This window comes from Ranitomeya imitator, chromosome 4 (assembly GCF_032444005.1).
Source record: "Ranitomeya imitator isolate aRanImi1 chromosome 4, aRanImi1.pri, whole genome shotgun sequence".
In the NCBI taxonomy this organism is placed as follows: domain Eukaryota; kingdom Metazoa; phylum Chordata; class Amphibia; order Anura; family Dendrobatidae; genus Ranitomeya; species Ranitomeya imitator.
In genome coordinates this window covers 331478144-331501405 of record NC_091285.1, presented here as the reverse complement: position 1 = coordinate 331501405, position 23262 = coordinate 331478144, and the positions used below count along the sequence as shown (strand labels likewise).

Here is a 23262-nt window from a genome sequence, read left to right as displayed (position 1 = left end):
TTCCAGATTATTGCAACTGATTTATCAATTTAGTGACTTGTAACATGTGACTTTTTTCTCTAAAAAACCCTCGAAAAATGCAAAATACAAGAATAAAAACTATTTTGGATTTAGTGCAAAATTTATGATTCATCTGCACCTGCATCTGAAAGAAAAAAGTGACTTAAAAAGAAAACAGTAAATGATTAATTTGGGCCTACTGTGGGGGAAATAAGTATTTGATCCCTTGCTGATTTTGTAAGTTTGCTCACAAAGACATGAACAGTCTATAATTTTAACCCCTTCATGACCTTGGGATTTTCCGTTTTTCCGTGTTCATTTTTCACTCCCCTCCTTCTCAGAGCTATAACTTTTTTATTTTTCTGTCAATATGGCCATGTGAGGGCTTATTTTTTTGTGGGACGAGTTTTACTTTTGAACGCCACCATTGGTTTTACCATGACGTGTACTAGAAAATGGGAAACAAATTCCAAGTGCGGTGAAATTGCAAAAAAAGTGCAATCGCATGCGTGTTTTTTGTTTGGCTTTTTTCCTAGTTTCACTAAATGCTAAAACTGACCTGTCATCATGATTCTCCAGGTCAGTACGAGTTCATAGACACCAAACCTTTCTAGGTTATTTTTTATCTAAGTGGTGAAAAAAAATTCAAAACTCTGCTAAAAAAAAAAAAAAATGCTCCATTTCCGATACCCGTAGCGTCTCCATTTTTTGTGATCTGGGGTCAGGTGAGTGCTTATTTTTTGCGAGCTGAGCTGATGTTTTTAGTGATACCATTTTAATGCAATGTCGCAGCGACCAAAAAAACGTAATTTTGGCATTTTAAATTTTTTTCTCGCTACGCCGTTTAGCGATCAGGTTAATCCTTTTTTTTATTGATAGGTCGGTCAATTCTGAATGCGGCAATACCAAATATGTGTAGGTTTGATTTTTTTGTTTTATTTTGAATGGGGCCAAAGGGCGGTGATTTACACGTTTATATTTTTTTTATCTATTTCATTTTTTTTAAACTTTTTTTTTTACTTTTGCCTAGCTTCAATAGCCTCCACGGGAGGCTAGAAACTGGCACAACGCGATCGGCTCAGCTACATAGCAGCGATCATCAGATCACAGGGTGGCGCTCACAGCAAACCGGCATCAGTAACCATAGAGGTCCCAAGGACCTCTATGGTTAGTATCCTGACTCATCACTGACCCCCGATCATGTGACGGGGGTCTGCGATGAGCGCACTTCCAGCCGCGCGGCCGGAAGCGGTAGTTAAATGCCGCTGTCAGCGTTTGACAGCGGCATTTAACTAGTTAATAGCGGTGGGTGGATCGCGATTCCACTCGCAGCTATTGCACGCACATGTCAGCTGTTCAAAACAGCTAACATGTCACTGCTTTGATGTGGGCTCACCACCGGAGCCCACATCAAAGCAGGGGATCTGACCTCGGATGTACTATCCCGTCCGAGGTCAGAAAGGGGTTAAGGGTAAGTTAATTTTAACATTGAGAGATAAAATAACAAAAATAAAATCCAGATAATCAGATTGTATAAATTATATAAATTTATTTGCATTTTGCAGTGGGAAATAAGTATTTGATCCCTCTGGCAAACAAGACTTAATACTTGGTGGAAAAACCCTTGTTGGCAAGCACAGAAGTCAGTCATTTTTTGTAGTTGATGATGAGGTTTGCGCACGTGTCAGGAGGAATTTTGGTCCCCTCCTCTTTGCAGATCATTTCTAAATCAATAAGATTTTGAGGCTGTCGCTTGGCAATTCAGAGCTTCAACTCCCTCCGTAAGTTTTCTATGGGATTAAGGTCTGGAGACTGGATAGGCCACTCTATGACCTTAACGTGCTCCTATTTGAGCCACTCCTTTGTTTCCTGGGCTATCTGTTTTGGCTCATTGTCTTACCGGAAGACCCAGCCATGACCCATTTTTAATGTTCTGGCAGAGGGAAGGAAGTTGTCACTCAGGATTTTACGGTACATGGCTCCATCCATTCTCCCATTGATGCGGTGAAGTAGTCCTGTGTGCTTAGCAGAAAAACACCCCAAAAACATAATGTTTTCACCTCCATGCTTGACAGTGGGGACAGTATTCTTTCGGTCATAGGCAGCATTTCTCATCCTTCAAACACAGTGAGTTGAGTTAATGCCAAAGACCTCAATTTTTGTCTCATCTGACCACAGCACCTTCTCACAATCAGTCACAGAATCATCTAGGTGTTCATTGGCAAACTTCAGACGGGCCTGCACATGTGCCTCCTCGAGTAGGGCAACCTTGTAGGATTTTAAACTTTAACGGCGTAATGTGTTGTCAATGGTTTTCTTGCTGACTGTGGTCTCAGCTGTCTTGAGATCATTAACAAATTCCCCCAGTGCAGTTTTAGGCAGATCTCTCACCTTCCTCATGATCAAGGATACCCCACAAGGTGAGATTTTGCATGGTGCGCCAGATCGATGTTGAGTGACAGTCATTTTTTTATGTCTTCCATTTTTTTACTATTGCACCAACAGTTGTCTCCTTCTCACCCAGTGTTTTACTTATGGTTTTGTAGCCCATTCTAACTTTGTGCAGGTCTATGATCTTGTCCCTGACATCCTTATAAAGCTCTTTGGTCTTGCCCATGTTATAAAGGTTAGATTCTGACTGAATAATTGAGTCTATGGACAGGAGTCTTTTATAAAGGTGACTATGTAAGACAGCTGTCTTTAATGCAGGTAATGAGTTGATTAGGAACGTCTAACTGGTCTGTAGGAGCCAGAACTCTTAATGGTTGATAGGGGATCAAATACTTGTTTCTCACTGCAAAATGCAAATAAATTTATATAAGGCCTGGGTCACACTTAACGTATGAAATATCGGGCTGAGTCTCTCGGCCGAGAGTCGCACGAATGTTCTCCATATGGTCATCTGTGTGTAATGCATTTGTAATGCGATGATGCAATTTCCTCGCATCTATGCTCTTTGATGAAACTCATCAAAGAGAATGAAGACTTTCTAGACAGAACAGAAGCATCTCTACTGGTCACAGAAGGTGCAAAAAGTGTCAGAGAACCTCCAAAAGCAGATGAGTGGAAGCATGTGACCAAAAGAAGCAAGAAGACCATGGAGAAATCACCAACCACACAACTGAAGAACCGATATCAAATCTTTGTAGAGGATGAAGATGGCACACCTAAGAATGAAGCAATACCAGCAAGCAAAAAAGAAAAGGGCACACAGCAACAAGTGACAGCAAAAAGTACAGCCAAGAAGCAACGAAGAGTGGTGGTGGTGGGAGACTCACTACTGAGAGGCACAGAAGCAGCCATCTGCAGACCGGACATAACTGCAAGAGAAGTATGCTGCCTTCCAGGTGCGATGATCAAGGATGTGACCGATAGGATACCAAAGCTCTTCAGCTCCAAGGACGTCCACCCATTTCTTCTGATACATGTTGGCACCAATGACACGGCAAGGAAGGACCTACCGACAATCTGCAAGGACTTTGAAGAGTTGGGGAAGAAAGTAAAGGAACTGGATGCACAGGTAGTTTTTTCTTCTATCCTTCCAGTAGATGGGCATGGCACCAGGAGATGGAACAGGATCCTTGATGCAAACAACTGGCTAAGACGATGGTGCAGACAACAAGGATTTGGATTCCTGGACCACGGTGTGAATTACTGGTATGATGGACTCCTCGCCAGAGACGGACTACACCTCAACAAACCTGGGAAACACACATTCGCCAGAAGACTCGCTACACTCATCAGGAGGGCGTTAAACTAGAAGAAGAGGGGACGGGAAGAAAAACATTAGACTCGAACAAAGACGACCCAGGAAAACATACTCAGAAGGGAGGTAAGAACATTTCTAAAACAATCCACAGTGAGGAGATTGGAACAAAACAAAATCCTCTAAACTGCATGCTCGCAAACGCCAGAAGCCTGACAAACAAGATGGAAGAACTAGAAGCAGAAATATCTACAGGTAACTTTGACATAGTGGGAATAACCGAGACATGGTTAGATGAAAGCTATGACTGGGCAGTTAACTTACAGGGTTACAGTCTGTTTAGAAAGGATCGTAAAAATCGGAGAGGAGGAGGGGTTTGTCTCTATGTAAAGTCTTGTCTAAAGTCCACTTTAAGGGAGGATATTAGCGAAGGGAATGAGGATGTCGAGTCCATATGGGTTGAAATTCATGGAGGGAAAAATGGTAACAAAATTCTCATTGGGGTCTGTTACAAACCCCCAAATATAACAGAAAGCATGGAAAGTCTACTTCTAAAGCAGATAGATGAAGCTGCAACCCATAATGAGGTCCTGGTTATGGGGGACTTTAACTACCCGGATATTAACTGGGAAACAGAAACCTGTGAAACCCATAAAGGCAACAGGTTTCTGCTAATAACCAAGAAAAATTATCTTTCACAATTGGTGCAGAATCCAACCAGAGGAGCAGCACTTTTAGACCTAATACTATCTAATAGACCTGACAGAATAACAAATCTGCAGGTGGTTGGGCATTTAGGAAATAGCGACCACAATATTGTGCAGTTTCACCTGTCTTTCACTAGGGGGACTTGTCAGGGAGTCACAAAAACATTGAACTTTAGGAAGGCAAAGTTTGAACAGCTTAGAGATGCCCTTAATCTGGTAGACTGGGACAATATCCTCAGAAATGAGAATACAGATAATAAATGGGAAATGTTTAAGAACATCCTAAATAGGCAGTGTAAGCGGTTTATACCTTGTGGGAATAAAAGGACTAGAAATAGGAAAAACCCAATGTGGCTAAACAAAGAAGTAAGACAGGCAATTAACAGTAAAAAGAAAGCATTTGCACTACTAAAGCAGGATGGCACCATTGAAGCTCTAAAAAACTATAGGGAGAAAAATACTTTATCTAAAAAACTAATTAAAGCTGCCAAAAAGGAAACAGAGAAGCACATTGCTAAGGAGAGTAAAACTAATCCCAAACTGTTCTTCAACTATATCAATAGTAAAAGAATAAAAACTGAAAATGTAGGCCCCTTAAAAAATAGTGAGGAAAGAATGGTTGTAGATGACGAGGAAAAAGCTAACATATTAAACACCTTCTTCTCCACGGTATTCACGGTGGAAAATGAAATGCTAGGTGAAATCCCAAGAAACAATGAAAACCCTATATTAAGAGTCACCAATCTAACCCAAGAAGAGGTGCGAAACCGGCTAAATAAGATTAAAATAGATAAATCTCCGGGTCCGGATGGCATACACCCACGAGTACTAAGAGAACTAAGTAATGTAATAGATAAACCATTATTTCTTATTTTTAGTGACTCTATAGCGACAGGGTCTGTTCCGCAGGACTGGCGCATAGCAAATGTGGTGCCAATATTCAAAAAGGGCTCTAAAAGTGAACCTGGAAATTATAGGCCAGTAAGTCTAACCTCTATTGTTGGTAAAATATTTGAAGGGTTTCTGAGGGATGTTATTCTGGATTATCTCAATGAGAATAACTGTTTAACTCCATATCAGCATGGGTTTATGAGAAATCGCTCCTGTCAAACCAATCTAATCAGTTTTTATGAAGAGGTAAGCTATAGACTGGACCACGGTGAGTCATTGGACGTGGTATATCTCGATTTTTCCAAAGCGTTTGATACCGTGCCGCACAAGAGGTTGGTACACAAAATGAGAATGCTTGGTCTGGGGGAAAATGTGTGTAAATGGGTTAGTAACTGGCTTAGTGATAGAAAGCAGAGGGTGGTTATAAATGGTATAGTCTCTAACTGGGTCGCTGTGACCAGTGGGGTACCGCAGGGGTCAGTATTGGGACCTGTTCTCTTCAACATATTCATTAATGATCTGGTAGAAGGTTTACACAGTAAAATATCGATATTTGCAGATGATACAAAACTATGTAAAGCAGTTAATACAAGAGAAGATAGTATTCTGCTACAGATGGATCTGGATAAGTTGGAAACTTGGGCTGAAAGGTGGCAGATGAGGTTTAACAATGATAAATGTAAGGTTATACACATGGGAAGAGGGAATCAATATCACCATTACACACTGAACGGGAAACCACTGGGTAAATCTGACAGGGAGAAGGACTTGGGGATCCTAGTTAATGATAAACTTACCTGGAGCAGCCAGTGCCAGGCAGCAGCTGCCAAGGCAAACAGGATCATGGGGTGCATTAAAAGAGGTCTGGATACACATGATGAGAGCATTATACTGCCTCTGTACAAATCCCTAGTTAGACCGCACATGGAGTACTGTGTCCAGTTTTGGGCACCGGTGCTCAGGAAGGATATAATGGAACTAGAGAGAGTACAAAGGAGGGCAACAAAATTAATAAAGGGGATGGGAGAACTACAATACCCAGATAGATTAGCGAAATTAGGATTATTTAGTCTAGAAAAAAGACGACTGAGGGGCGATCTAATAACCATGTATAAGTATATAAGGGGACAATACAAATATCTCGCTGAGGATCTGTTTATACCAAGGAAGGTGACGGGCACAAGGGGGCATTCTTTGCGTCTGGAGGAGAGAAGGTTTTTCCACCAACATAGAAGAGGATTCTTTACTGTTAGGGCAGTGAGAATCTGGAATTGCTTGCCTGAGGAGGTGGTGATGGCGAACTCAGTCGAGGGGTTCAAGAGAGGCCTGGATGTCTTCCTGGAGCAGAACAATATTGTTTCATACAATTATTAGGTTCTGTAGAAGGACGTAGATCTGGGGATTTATTATGATGGAATATAGGCTGAACTGGATGGACAAATGTCTTTTTTCGGCCTTACTAACTATGTTACTATGTTACTATGTATCCATATGACATCCGTATGGGATCTGTATGTAATGCGTATGACTTGAACTTTCTCGCTGATTTGCAAAATGGACATAAAACGGATAAATGGCCTGAAATGGATAAAAACCTAATCAAGGACCCTATTGGCTCCTCAACAAGTTCCACCCTCCCATCTTTGCCTTAGAGTCCGTGCTCATGTTTTGGTATTGCTGCTTTGTGTCAAACATGTCAGACAGGCTTACTTTCAACACAACTGGTTCTTTTTCACCGGGTTTTGTCCCAATGTTTTGGGGAGCCTTACCCAGTGATTGTGGATCTGAGGAGGTGGAGACGAATGTGGGTACATCCGCTTCTGAGGTAACGGCTGACTAAACGGCATTTCCACTGTCTGTATGCTTCACCACGCAGCCATCCTGACAAGTTGTACTGGTATTGTCGGATGAGCATGCCCACATTTGACCTTCTTCTGGAGGCTGTGTGCCTAGGGCTCACCTTCAAAAACACCATGATGCACAAGTGTATTTTGGCAGAGGAGCGCCTTTTACTTAAATTACGCTATGTATTCATCCTCTATGTTCCTTTTTTTTTTAAATACACTGTTCCCTTCTTTTTGTTTGAATAGTTTGTTCCCTTTTTCCAAGTTTAATGGCTTAATTACATTTTGCCTTTGACATTCCCAGCTGTTCGTAATTTATACATGTTCCCAAGGCATTGCATAGTGTTGTCACTTGTTGAGCCAGGGATTAGTTTGCAATGTCCCTAACTTTTCTGATTTCCTAAACTGTGAAGATGGTGCATGGATATGTCCTTTTCAGATTTTGATTTTCTAGATTCCTATCCACTGGGCTCTCCTATGCGGCACTTCATCTTGAGTTCTTAATAGGGAAATCCACCAATCTCAGGCATTGTCCGTTCTACGTGCTCAGAAATATTGTCCCAACTGCATCAATCGGTAATGTCTGAGCCCAAAAAAGAAGTCTGGCTGAGGATAGTCCGTGGCTTTGAGGAAACTTGCCAGTTTCCAAACTGCATTGGATCCCTGGATGGGAACACATCCGTGTTCGTAAGCCGCCAAACTCAGGGTTCCAGTATTTCAATTACAAACAATTTTTTTTCTGTAGTGCTGTTGGCCCTGGTCAGGAGTGCATACAGGTTTATAGTTGTAGATATTGGGGCCTATGGAAGAACTGGAAACTCCAGAGTCTTCAATTCTTACATGGGTTGGTGGCTGCGCAATAATGACTTGGACCTCCCACCCCCACATCAGCTACCAGGGTCTACTATGGAAGCGGTGCCTTATGTGATGGTTGCTGATGAGGTCTTTCAATTGAACTGCAACATCATGAGGCCCTATCCATGTAGACCTCTGGACCACCGGCGCAGAATATTTAATTTTCGCCTATCCCGAGCTCGATGATTAGTGGAGTGTGCGTTTGGAATTCTCTGTGCCAAATGGTGGGTTCTGCAGTCAGCCATTCAACTTAGTGAAGGAAATGTGAATGTGATTATTAAAGCCTGTGTGATACTTCACAACTTCACCAGAATCCATGACTGTACAGCAAATGATAGTGATGATGGTGCAGATGGAAATAATGGCATGGCTACTACACATGTACCACATCCATGTCGTCAGCCCTCTGGACTTAAAGTGCTGGATGTGTTTACTAATTATTTTGTTTCACCAATGGGATATAATCCATGGAAAGTCAATGCAGTGGTGAAACAAAATAATTATTATAATTATTTTGGCCTAATAATGTTCTAATTGTGAAATCAAACACATCATCTATATATTTGTTAATGCAAAAACCACACACATTGAATTAACTTTTTTTTACTCAAAACTGGTTTGTTTCACACCAAAAAGACATATTGAAAGCATATGGCATATTTGGCCGCTATTACAGGGCCAACAACAACTTAAAAAAAAAAAAAAATTTAGTCATGATGAGACTTTGTTTTACAAATTATGGTATGTAGGTGGAGGTGATGGTGGGAGGACAGCATGAGTGGTTTGCCAGTTTGCTGAGCAACCAGATTGTGACCCTGAGAGTTGGATGAGGCTGGATTACGGACTGAGCAAGGGCACTGTTGTGGAGCATGGTACTGGGCATTTGGGTAAGGATTTACAAAATCATGTAGGTTGGCATGGGCCATTTGTGTATGCCCCCCAGAATGGCCAAGTCGAGCATACCCATGTTATGACTACTCTCCTACAGTGGGTATGTTCAAGTGGCCATATTGGGCATGTGCAGGTTGATTTTGAAAATTCACATGTTGTGGGTGTTACGGCAGCGACCGCAGATGCGGCCGAGCCAACACCTCCACGTCGCCTGACCATAACGACGTGGGCGAGCGTCCCAAAAAGGAACGCAATGTGGACCCACTGGACCACATAGATTAACCTGGACCTATCCAGACTAGGGAAGGGCAGCGAGCAGGGTCAGTGGCAGCTGAGCATGTGAACAAGATGTCAATATGCAGAACTAGACTACACCGCACAACTTCAGGTATGAAGAAACAAAGTTTACTTAAATGAAAGCAAAGTACATAACATAACATAATGATGTCAGGATCCCGATTCCACACATTAAGGAAGGGTACACGTCTCAGACGTCAGACGATGGCAGGAGTCATCACGTATTGATGCAGTGAAGGATCAACTGGCACGGGCATACTAGGACGGCCTCTCTCTCAGGCCGCAGGTGTAGCACAGGCTCAGCAGGGGAACATCAGATACCGATCCCAGAAGGACGTCGTCACTGGGTGAACCCCGGGAAACCGGTGGAACATCGGATCACAGGCTAGACATCAGGACACAGGCTAGACATCAGGACATAGGCTGGACATCAGGACACAGGCAGGACATCAGGACACAGGCAGGACACCTTGGACAGACGTCAGACGATGGCAGGAGTCATCGCGGGTTGATGCAGTCCAGGGTCATCTGGCATGGGTTGATGCAGTCCAGGGTCATCTGGCACGGGCATACTAGGATGGCCTCTCTCTCAGGCCTCAGGCGTAGCACAGGCTCATCAGGAGAACATCAGACACCGATCCCAGAAGGACGTCATCACAGGGTGGACCTCAGGCCATCAGGACACAGGCAGGACATCTGGGACACAGGCAGGACATCTGGGACACAGGCAGGTCATCTGGGACACAGGCGTGGCAGCCCAGGTCATCAGCTGGGACACTGGCGTGGCAGCCCAGGGCATCAGGACATCGGACACCGGAAGGACATCAGGACATCAGGTCATAGGACACAGGATAGACATCTGGGACACTGGCATGGCAGCCCAGGTCATCGGCTGGGACACTGGCGTGGCAACCCAGGGCATCAGGACATCGGACACAGGAAGGACATCAGGACAAAAGCAGGATATAAGGTCATAGGCAGGACATCAGGAACATAACACAAAGGACACAGTTCAGACATGATCACGTACTGGATATGCAGCCTCAAGGATAGGCGGATCTGGGTACTCTGCCCCCAGAACAGGCGGACAAAACAAGACACTAACGGATCTGGGTATTCTGCCCCCACAGCAGGTGGAATCTGGGTGCTCTGCCCCCAGAACAGGCGGACAAAAAAATATACAAAAGGATCTGGGTATTCTGCCCCCAGAGCAGGCGGTAGACAGGTATCAGCTCTCCCAGAACAGACTGCAGACAGAACGGGAGCTGCATACCTAACTCACTAGGCAAGACACAGAAACAAAATGCAATGCTCTGGCCATGCCCAGCAGCAAAGAGGAAGTTTATATAGGAGCTTCTCCTTAGCAATAGGCTGTAGAAGCAACACAGGTGCACACTCAAACCCTGATAAAAGCAGGGTAGGTGTGGCCACGTGCACCCTAAGCACAAACAGAAACCACTACAGCACAGATAGCACAGGAACTGTGGCTTAGAGCACCTGGCAGCGACTGCTAGCCTTGACACACATGGAAAGTCATGCACCAGCTGCAGAGGACCTCGCAAGCCGTGGCTAGCTTCCAAGCGGCAGCCAGGGACCGCACATGCGAGTGGCCATGCAGCAGAGCAAAGACATCCCAGCACATGTATAGCTACGCAGCGGTGGCAGGGAACTGAGCAGCGTCCATACAGGTAACAGACAACAGTATCTGTGCACATTAGGGGGAGAGGAGCAAGGGTTAAAGCAGAGACATGCAAAAGTAACGCCGAAGAAACAAGGTATAAACCCAACGGCGTTACAGTAGGCACTGTTAGTATGGGGCTTGATGTGGCTGTGGTAATGGCATCCGTGTGGGAGGTGGTTCTGTGACTGCTATTGGCTACTCATCCTGGATTCCAGGCATTTGTAGGTGATTGGCACTGGACATCTGTCATATTTCTAGGTACAAAAACACCGGAGTAGGATTATTAAGATCTATGCATGCATCTATCAAAAATTGTATGGCACTGCTGACCCGCAGCCTGACCTCACGGGGAATTGTGCACAGGTAGTGTGCAAGACTCCATGCATATGCCTCCTCACTGTCATCGTTCACAATGCGTGATATAATAATAATCTTTATAATCTTTATTTTTTATATAGCGCTAACATATTCCGCAGCGCTTTACGCTTTGCACACATTATCATCACTGTCCCCGTTGGGGCTCACATTCTAAACTCCCTATCAGTATGTCTTTGGAATGTGGGAGGAAACCGGAGAACCCGGAGGAAACCCACGCAAACACGGAGAGAACATACAAACTCTTTGCAGATGTTGTCCTTGGTGGGGTTTGAACCCAGGACTCCAGCGCTGCAAGGCTGCTGTGCTAACCACTGCGCCACCGTGCTGCCCTATATATAGTCCAAAACCCAAGTGTCTACTTGCGCCTGTTTCCAGTGGTGGAAAGCTCCCTCCTGCACCGACCACGGCGTGGGAGGGCTCCAGCCACGGGTGAAGTATCCAGGGGTAGTGTAGGACTGCTACTATATCCATGTTCCTCGTCTTCTTGATTGGTCTCCTGTCCTGCAGAAGGCTGTGCTGGTGGTGGTGGTTGGTTTGTTGATGATGTTGCAGAAGAAGGTCCAGCCACTTCTTCAGCTTCAACAACAGGATCCAAGTTGACCTCGGAGTCAGATGCTGTTTCCCGTTCGGTAAGGTTGGAGTAATTTATCTTTGTGCTAAAAAACAGAACTAAGGAAAAAAATTTAATATTGGACCGTAAGGCCATGTGTAACATGTAGGGTCATACATGCACTTACGCACGTAATTCCATAATGGGAGCAAGGAAATTCAATCTGTCATAATAGATATACAGCTCTGGCAAAAATTAAGAGACCACTGCAAAATGTTCAGTTTGTCTGATTTTTCTCTTTATAGGTATATTTTTGAGTAAAATGTAAATTGTTCTTTTATTCTATAAACTTCTGACAACATGTCTCTGAATTTCCAAGCAATAAGTTTTGTAATTTTTTTCTGACAAAGAAAAATGGTAAAAATAAAAAAACAACAACAGTGCTTTCAGACCTCAAATAATGCAAATAAAACAAGTTCTTAATCATTTAGAAACAACAATACTAATGTGTTAACTCAGGAAGAATTCAGAAATCAATATTGTGTGGAATAACCATGATTTTTAATAACAGCCTTCATGAGTCTTGGCATGCTTTCCACCATTCTTTCACACTGCTTCTGACGCAAAACTGTAAGCAGTTCTTCTTTGTTTGATGGCTTGTGACTATCCATCATCATTTTGATTACATTCCAGAGGTTTTCAATGGGGTTCACGTCTGGAGATTGGGCTGTCCATGACAGGGTTTTCATGTGGTGGTCTCTTAATTTTTGCCAAAGCTGTATTTTCACTTTTTAGAGCCCTCTGCACCACTTCTGGCCCGCTGCTGGCGCTCACGGCAGTATCACCACTGTCTAGTGACACCAGACACTACAAAGTAACCCAATAAATGTGTTATATTTTCATTGTGAAACGTAGGTTACAGTTTAATGTGGCATGCTACTTGACAAGTGCAAAGTGTGAAATAGGCAGGATATTACAAACAACATCATGTGATAATATGTTCATTTGTTGCTTCATTATTGCTTAATTTTTCAGTTTTTTTATTGTACTTACTAATTTCCTGCTGCACCTCATGTGGACTTTCCTCATAATTGGGGAACATCTGGCTGCATATGCGCCTCCAAGCTGCATCCTTTCTATTTCAGTCCGCATAATGGGTTGGTCCCATATTTCCGTCCTCTGCTGCACCAGTACTATCAACATTTCCACATCACAGTGTTTGGCCATGTTGCTGGTCTCTGTGGAGGCGTATTCCGGGCTTTTTGAAGAGCTTGCCTGGGAAATTTGCATGCTAAAGCTTCCTGATAATGGATGAGGCAATTTCCTGTCACCTGGAAAACGCTTACATATTTCTCACAAGCTACACTGATGGTCTGTGTGGTATCTGATTTTTTCTCGCACCCATGGACTTGCATTGGCAGGACTTGGCCAATATACGCGTACAATCGCAGCATGCTGTGATTTTTCTCGCAAAATACACCCGAGAAAAAAAAGGTGATGGGAGCTGCCCCATAGATTAGCAATAGTCCGCGTGCTATGTGATGTCTTCTCGAATAGCACTCGTCCATATTCAACGCTAGTGTTACCCCGGCCTAATTTATACAATGTGATTTTCTGGATTATTTTTGATACTCTATCTCTCAATGTTATAATTAACCTACCCATAATCTACGCTACCCTTAAAATTATAGACTGGTCATGTCTTTGTCAGTGGGCAAAATTACAAAATCAGCAAGGGATCAAATACTTATTTCCCCCCCTGTATATACTGTACATATTGTAAGGGTTTAAGTTTTCTCATAGCCGCTTGGATGTGTACAGGAACAGGGTTTTTCTATAAAAATGGAATAAAGTTTATTGTCCTTCATAAATTTTACAGCTCTAAAATGATAAAAGCCTTTCTTCAGCACAAATGAATAACTAAACAGCCTTTCTTCAGTATAAATGAATAATCAAACAGCCTTTATTTAGCATCAGTAAATAACAAAACAGTCTTTTCTCTGAGGAAGGCAAAGTAAATCAAATGATCTCACCAACTATGTATTAGAGGAACCTCTCAGGCTGCAGTATAATCTATCCATCAGCTATGTATAAATAATGTATCAGAGCTTACCACACTTTGTAGGTAAAAAGTCCCTGGGAGGAAAGCTGGTGGGTGCCAGAGCTCCAGCTAGTGTGGCTCAGCAACAGTGGGAAAAATGAAGAGAGTGACACTTCCACAGGTGAAATGAAAGCACTATTTTATTTCTTTATACTGTAAAACCCAACATACAAAGATATAAAACTGATGCTTTTCTGGCGTCCCCGATGCCCTTAATCAAAACATACTGATGAAATGGCAATGGTCTTGTTTTAAACTAATCACAGCCAGTCATAAAGAGGCCAAAAATGATATGTAATTAGCAGTTGTGCAGGATCAGAGAACATGCAGCGGAATATAAGAAACAACTAATCAGTGCATACAGTTGTGCTCAAAAGTTTACATACTTCAGCAGAATTTTTGCTTTCTTGGCCTTTTTTCAGAGAATATGAATGATAACACCAAAACTTTTTCTCCACTCATGGTTAGCGGTTGGGTGAAGCCATTTATTGTCAAGCTACTGTGCTTTCTCTTTTTAAATCATAATGACAACCCAAAACATCCAAATGACCATGATCAAAAGTTCACATACCCCATTTCTTAATACCATGTACTGCCCCCTCTAACATCAATAACAGCTTGAAGTCTTTTGTGGTAGTTGTGGGTGAGGTTCTTTATTTTCTCAGATGGTAAAGCTGCCAAACTCTTCTTAGCAAAAAAAGCCTATAGTTCTGATAAATTCCTGGGCTGTCTAGCATGAACTGTGTGCTCGAGATCTCTCCAGAGTGGCTCAATCATATCAAGGTCAGGAGACTGAGATGGACACTGCAAAACCTTCACTTTGTTCTGCTGCAGCCAATGACAGGTCGACTTGGCCTTGTGTTTTGGACTGTTGCCATGTTGGAACGTCAAAGTACGTCCCATGCACAGCTTCAGGGCTGATGAGTGCAAATTTGCCTCCAGTGTTTGCTGATAATGTTATTCATTCATCTTTCCTTCAACTTTTACCAACTTTCCTGTACCTTTGTAGCTCACACATCCCCAAAACATCTGCAATTCACCTCCATGCTTTACAGTAGGAATGGTGTTCCTTTCATCAGAGGCCTTGTTGGCCTCTCTCCAAATGTAATGTTTATGGTTGTGGCCAAAAAGTTCAATTTTGGTCTCATCACTCCAAATTACCTTGTTCCAAAAATTTTGAGGCTTGTCTCTGCGCTGTTTTATGTATTGTAGGTGAGAAACTTTGTGACATTTGTGCAGTAATGGCTTTTTTCTGGCGACTAGACCATGCAACCCATTTTTCTTCAAGTGCTTCCTTATTGTGCATCTTGAAACAGCCACACAGCTAGTATTCAGAGAGTCCTGTATTTCAGCTGATGTTATTTGTGGGTTTTTCTTTGCATCCCGAACAATTTTTCTGGCAGTTGTGGATGGCATTATTGTTGTTCTACCTGACTGTAGTTTTGTTTTTACAGAACCCCTGATTCTCAATTGTTACTCAAAGTTTGAATGCTGCTAACTGACATTATTGATTCCTTGGATATCTTTTTGTATACCTTTCCTGTTTTATACAGTTCAACTACCTTTTCCGATAGATCCTTTGACAATTCTTTTGGTTTCCCCATGACTTACAATTCAGAAACGTCAGTGGCTGGATGAAAGATGCAAGAGTCTGTCTGGATTCCAGAAACTCACTCAGCTTTTATGTGCATACATTGATTATAAGTAAACAGGTCACAGGTGAGGATGTTACTGTTAGTAGCCATTCAAACCCATTTGTGTCAACTCGTGTGCATGTTATCAGGCCAAAATCACCAGGGTATGTGAACTTTTGATCAGGGTCTTTTGGATGTTTTGGGTTGTCATTATGATTTAAAAAGACAAAAGCACAGTAGTTTGACAATAAATGGCTTCACCTACCCACTAACCATGAGTGGAGAAAAAGTTTTGGTGTTATTCATATTCTCTGAAAAAAGGCCAAGAAAGCAAAAATTCTGCCGAGGTATGTAAACCTTTGAGCACAACTGTATATAATAGAGATCTATCCTTTAGCTCAAACTTATGAAGTGTTTTATTGTCCAGTCTTACTGTATATACTCGTGTATAAGCCAAGATTTCCAGCACATATTTTGTGCTGAAAATGCCCCCCTCAGCTTATACACGAGTCATTGTCACAGAAAGTAAGCAGACGAGGGGGACGGGAGCAGCGGCAGGAGCCGGCGGCTGTGACATCATACGCACCCTCCTTGGTCTGTCGCTGAATGTCCCTACACCTCCGTTGTCCTGGCGCAGCAGCTCTTTCTGTGTTGAGAGGTCAAGTTGTACTGCTCACTAAGGTAATGAATATGTACGCGTCTCCACTCCCATAGGCGTGGAGCAAGTATTCATTGCCTTAATGTGCGGTACCAAGTCACCGCTCAGCACAGGAGAGCTGCCAGTGCCGCGCCGGGGCAACGGAGATGCAGGGACATGCAGCAATGGACCGAGGAGGGTGAGTATGACCGGGGAGGATGTGGGAGCCATGCATATGACAGGGGAGGATGGGGGAGCCACGTATACAACGAGGGGACCAGGAGAGCCATGCATATGATGGAATTGCATATTAAGGGGGAGGGTGGGGGAGCCACGCATATAATGGGGAGAAAGGGGGAACCACGCATATGACGGGGAGGACGGGAGAGCCACGCATATGATGGGGAGGAAGGGGAAGACAAGCATATGTTGGGGAGGAAAGGGGAGCCACACACACAACGAGGGGACTGGGGGAGCCACGCATACAATGAGGGCACCGGGGGAGTCACACAGAGCAGGACAGGATGGGGAGGAGCCACACAGAGCAGGACAGGGATGAGGGGACAATGCATCCGCGGCTTATACTCAAGTCAATAAACTTACACAATTTTCCGTGGCAAAATTACGTGCCTCGGTTTATACTCAGGATGGCTTATACTCAAGTATATACTGTAATAAGACACATGGAACATGTAATGCCGTGCATAGAATGAAAAATTTACATATATAAAAAAGATTGTTTCTATAATTCATACCTTGGGGATGTTTGCTAAGTTTAATATCCAAAATGCCTCTCACAGCATAAGGCATTATTGCCAACTACTTCTTATAGGGGGATACCAAAGAATGTTAAGTGTGTTGAATCACCATTATGCATAGTAGCAATGTGTTTAACGGCACCAGAGTACGATCCACTTTTTTTTAGAAAAATTGAATAAGTTTTCAGAAATACTCTGTTTTAATTTTCTAGTAGTAAATACTACAAATTATTTTTTAAATAAATCACAAAAAATAGAATATACTACATGGTGAGAATCGCAATTGATGAATTCTTGAATGTGATAACTGTCTCCTTGAGAAGAATAAAAGTTTTTTATTTTGTTTGCAGTAAAGGCACACATGTTACATCGATTTTCATTACACTTGAAAAAAAACCTTTGGGTTTAAACCAACATGTGTTTTTGGACGGATTGGAGATGGATGATGAGAAGGAGCAGGAGGGGGTGCAGGAAATGGTGTATTAGGTGGAGGAAACCCTGATAGAAGTAGTGCCAGCAATCCTCGGCGTCAGGAGCACATGTGTCGTGACTTGACCCCAGTCTCCACAATGTTCAGCCAGTGTGCCATCAGGGAAATGTAGCGTCCCTGGCCACAAGCGCTTGTCCACATGTCGGTCTTAGGTGGACAATGCCAGTAAGTGCATGGGTGATGTTCTTGGACATGTGCTGGTAGATGACAGGGACGGCACAACGGGAGAAACAATGACGTCTGGGGACCGAGTACCCAGGGAGCAAATTTTGACACCTGTATCAGGACAATTTTATTGTTTTATTTCAAATCAACAAAATTTCACATGAATTAACCCCTTTATGACCTTGGGATTTTTCGTTTTTCCGTGTTCGTTTTTCACTCCCCTCCTTCCCAGAGCCATAACTTTTTTATTTTTCTGTCAATTTGGCCATGTGAGGGCTTATTTTTTGCGGGACGAGTTGTACTTTTGAACAACATCATTGGTTTTAGCATGTCGTGTACTAGAAAACGGGAAAAAAATTCCAAGTGCGGTGAAATTGCAAAAAAAGTGCAATCCCACACTTGTTTTTTGTTTGGCTTTTTTGCTAGGTTCACTAAATGCTAAAACTGACCTGCCATTATGATTCTCCAGGTCAGTACGAGTTCATAGACACCTAACATGACTAGGTTATTTTTTATCTAAGTGGTGAAAAAAAATTCCAAACTTTGCTAAAAAAAAAAAAAAAAATTGCGCCATTTTCCGATACTCGTAGCGTCTCCATTTTTCGTGATCTGGGGTCGGTTGAGGGCTTATTTTTTGCGTGCCGAGCTGGCGTTTTTAATGATAGCATTTTGGTGCAGATACGTTCTTTTGATCGTCCGTTATTGCATTTTAATGCAATGTTGCGGCAACCTAAAAAATGTAATTCTGGCGTTTCGAATTTTTTTCTCGCTACGCCGTTTAGCGATCAGGTTAATGCTTTTTATAGTTGAAAGATCGGGCGATTCTGAGTGCGGCGATACCAAATATGTGTAGATTGGATTTTTTTTTATTGATTTATTTTGATTCTGGCGAAAGGGGGGTGATTTAAACTTTTATATTTTTTTTTATTTTTTTCAAATTTTTTTAACTTTTTTTTTTTACTTTTGCCATGCTTCAATAGCCTCCATGGGAGGCTAGAAGCAGGCACAGCACGATCGGCTTTGCTACATAGCAGTGATCTGCTGATCGCTGCTATGTAGCAGAAATGGAGGTGTGCTGTGAGCGCCGACCACAGGGTGGCACTCACAGCCACCGGTGATCAGTAACCATAGAGGTCTCTAGGACCTCTATGGTTACCATCCTGATGCATCGCCGACCCCCGATCATGTAACGGGGGTCGGCGATGACGTCATTTCCGGCCGCCCGGCCGGAAGCGGTAGTTGAATGCCGCTGTCTGTGTTTGACAGCGGCATTTAACTAGTTAATAGGTGCGGGCAGATCGCGATTCTGCCCGCGCCTATTATGGGCACATGTCAGCTGTTCAAAACAGCTGACATGTCCCGGCTTTGATGCGGGCTCACCGCGGAGCCCTGCATCAAAGCAGGGGATCTGACCTCGGACGTACTATCCCGTCCGAGGTCAGATAGGGGTTAAGTTCTACAGTATATGTGACAATAGTCAATTTTTGAACAACTAAATTTACACACCTGTACAAGGCCAATTTTGTTTTTCTTTATGTCAAAACAACAACACTTCACTTGAACCAAGTACCACAGTATATATCACAAGTAGGCCACCTTTTTCTACATCATTTAATTTTTTTTTAACTATACAGTTTGCAAGAAATGAAACATCTTTTACTGAAAAGATTGTTAACAAAAAACAAACTGTGTGACAAAATATCTTTGCTGTAAAAAGAATATTGATGGTAATAGTCAATTTTTGAAAATCCGAAATTTCTACACTGTGGCAGGTCAATTTTTTTAAAAAAGCAACTAAATTTGACATAAACCAAGTTTTACAGTACAAGTGACAGCAGTCATCTTGTGAAGAACCAAATTTCTACACCCGTACCAGGATTTTTTTTTTAAGCAACGAAATTTCACATAAACCAATTTTTGAAGTATATGTGACAATAGTGAATTTTTGAACAACCAAATTTCTACACCTGTTCCAGGCCAATTTTGCTTTTTCATTTCAAACCAATTAAATTTAATACGATCCAAGTCCGACAGTATATATCACAAGTAGACATGAGCGAACCCGTGAATGTTTGGGTTGGCCGAACATACAGTAAAAAGTTGGGTTCGGGTCCAAACTTGACCACAGACCCTAATCCAATACAAGTCAATGGGAATACGAACTGCGGTGCTTTAAAGTGGCTGTATGGGGGCAGTAAAAGGAAGCTAAATGGGGGTAAGAGCAGAACAATTGCACTGCAAACAAATGTGGATAGGAAAATGACTTAAAGGGGTTCTTTTCACTCTAGCAATCATGGTACAATAGGAAGTAAATGAATAACATACAAATTTTAACAGTGCCCTCAGAGAGACTAAGGCTTGCAGCTTCCAGTCCAGTTAAAAATGTCACCCAGAGCATGGGCCACAGTACCCCTACATTAGCAGCTTACAAATTTCACCCACATAGTATATTGTTGGCACATTTCTCCCACATAAGCTGATAATAAACTTCACTCACACTGCATGTTTTCAAATTTCTCTGAGGAACCTGATTAAAAATGTCACACCTAAGCAATGAGGCACAGTACCACCACAGCTCAAAAATGTTTTCTCTAGTAGCGCATGTTACAAATGCTGCTGATGAAAAGCTGATCTTAGGTTGAGCTGGCGGTTCAGCAGTCAAGTTAAAAATTTCACATACGTAGCATGTTGTTGACACATTTTCACCACCGCTTCAAAATTTCACCTTCAGTAGCGTACAAGCAGCCGCAGATAAAAAAAAAAACTTGGAGTTTGATTCTCGATACAGTTGGCAGTCCTCAACGAAGCTTGCTACTGCCAGTCCCAGCACCTTTTCTTGAGATGTCTTCCAATGCTCTTGCCTTAGGTTTCTGGGGTCTCAAAGTGTTTCCTTGAAAAAAATTAGTCTTCAAAGCAGGCAACGGCGTGTGAATACTTCAGCTAGGGATAGTGGAATTGTACTCTCTATTTTCTTGTTTGCTTCACCTGGGGCCATGACTAACGGGACCCTGTGGATCCCAAAGTGAAGGAACTGGACGCACTCTCAGCTATCCAATCTCAAACCACCCACAGGCAGGGTTGCAAAGTACAGCTGCACTCATGCAAATTAGCTACTTCTCAAATGAGTCAGCAGTACTGCTGAGGGAGCACTAAAATGATCGGGTATTCGTTATTTGTGTAGAGTAAATCGTAATGCTCTGGGGCTCGACCCAAGTAACGAGTATAATGTTAGTCAATAGGAAAATTGAGCATTTTTCTGGCAGCCCTCCTGGAGGTCTGGAGGGGATAAAAAAATTGCTGAAAATGACGTAAACAGTGCTGAAAAGGTATGGGAAAAGCATGGGGAAGACCCTTGGAAGCATCTAAAAACAATGTATTACGCCACTCTTACTGACTGACATTAAAACATACAAAGCCACTCCTAAATTTTATTTGACTGGAAAACATGTTAAGAAATATTTTTTCCAGGATAATCAGTTGTATATAAGGCAGAATAAATAAGTGAAAAAAAAATGCTCCTATACACCTTGGGCTATGTTCACACGCAGTGTTTTTGCTGCATTTTTGCACATTTGCATTGTTTTTAGTGGTGAATATTAGAGTTGAGCGACTTTTACTTTTTTAGGATCGAGTCGGGTTTCGCGAAACCCGACTTTGTTAAAAGTCGGGTCGGGTGAAATCGGCCGATTATTTTGAAAAGTCGGAGGCCGACCGAAACACGAAACCCAATGCAAGTCAATGAGGAATCAAAGTCGGCAGTGAGTGGAGGACAGGAAAACACCTAGAGTACCCATTTTAATGCCAAAAACATCAATTCTTATTTCTTAAGCTTGTCAATCTTAATTTACTTTATAATAATAGCTAGGCATTGAAAACAGGGGGTCATTTGGCTAAAGTTGTGGGGGGTAGGGCTGGCTCAAGATTTTTGTGGGCCCAGGAAACACGGAATACGTCACGGCGGTGGAGCAGGGAGAGGTAAGTATTTCAACTTTGCAAGTGCTGTGATTCTGAGCAAGCAGGGGAGGCACTCGCTGGCACTTGGCACTGGCACAGGGCCCCTCATAGTACGGCGGTGTGTTTGACGGCGGGTGACGCCTCCCACTGCCAGAGACACTTTTGCGCACTATGAGGGGCCCTGTGCCAATGACGTCGCCAACGAGTATGCCCCCCCACCTGATGAAGGAACCTGCTCATCTGCACCTTCCTCTTTGTCCCCGTGTCAGGTGGTATAGTATGCAAGAAGGGGAACCTGACTTTCAGCAGGGTCAGAATCTGCCTGTGTAGAGTGCAAGGGGAATGTAGTGGACTGGGTCAATGTGCCAGCAGACTCCTCTAGCAGTGGCTGGGCAATGGGCAGGATGAGGAGGAAATACAGACATAGGCCCAAATAATAAAGTAGGCTAAATGCACTTCAAAATTGGTAACAGGACTAAACAGGCGGCACAGCTTTGTTCAGTGGAGGACAACTGTAATGAGTGGCGCAGACACAGTTTGTAGGCCCACAATAAAAAAGTAGGCTAAATGCAGTTCAAAATTGGTAACAGGACTAAACAGGCGTCATTGCTTTGTTCAGTGGAGGACAACTGTAATGAGTGGCGCAGACACAGTTAGTAGGTCCAAATAATAAAGTAGGCTAAATGCAGCTCAAAATTGGTAACAGGACTAAACAGGCGGCATAGCTAGGTACTGGGGTGGGCTCCTCTGCTGAGTAGCAGACAGTGGTAGTAGGCGCAAAGTATTAACTGGTCTAAATGGAGGCCAGGGTCCCTGTATATTTTAACTATCATCTATCATTTCAACAAATTTGTGTTGGCAGTGCCATTGAAGGATTTAACAGCACAGACTACACAGTGGTGGAGCAGGGAGAGGTAAGTATTGCAAGTGGTAGAGCACTGTTCGAGCTGGGGGGAACACTCTCTCATGGGCGGTGGTACTGGCACACTGGATGGTTGTGCACCACCACCATCAGAGACACTTCATTGTACTATGAGGGACCCTGTGCCAGTGCCGTTGCCCAAGAGTGGGTGCACCCATCTGTCCAGGCAAACTGCACTCGCACGGGTGCTTGCGCCAGGTGGTGACCACGGCCCTGTGGGGGGAGTCAGCCCATTTAGGGAGGTATAAAAATGGCCTATGGTGGACATTCAGCAGCTGCAAATGGCGAAATTGGAGAAGTCAGTAAGAGGAGGCCAAAAGCAAGACATTTTTCAGGCAAGCTACGTGTCAGCAGGAGAAGGTGGGGCAAAATAATTTGAAATCCATGAATGGTTCATTTTAATGAAGGTTAGATCATCAACATTCTGGGTCGCCAGATGTGTCCTTATTTCGGTCAGTATTGAACCAGCAGCACTGAAGACACTTTCTGATAGCACACTAGAAGCAGGGCAAGCGAGCTCCTGTAATGCATATTCTGCCAATTCAGGCCAGGTGTCTATTTTAGATGCCCAGTAATCAAAGGGGAATGACCTGTGAGGGAGAACATCGATAAGGGAGGAAAAGTAGTTCGTAACCATACTGGACAAATGCTGTCTCCTGTCACTTTGAATCGATGCAGCAGTACCTGTCGTGTCAGCGGTCATTGCGAAATCACTCCACAACCTGGTCATAAAACCCCTCTGTCCAACGCCACTTCGGATTTGTGCACCTCTAACACCTCTGCCATGTTGCCCCCTACGGC

General features: G+C 43.2%; 1 protein-coding gene across 1 annotated transcript in view; it reads left to right on the top strand.

The window, feature by feature from the left end:
- The window catches only part of SLC23A1 (solute carrier family 23 member 1), a 334606-nt gene that overhangs the window by 100301 nt on the left and 211043 nt on the right, over positions 1–23262 (top strand). The gene's annotated exons all lie outside the window — the stretch shown is intronic.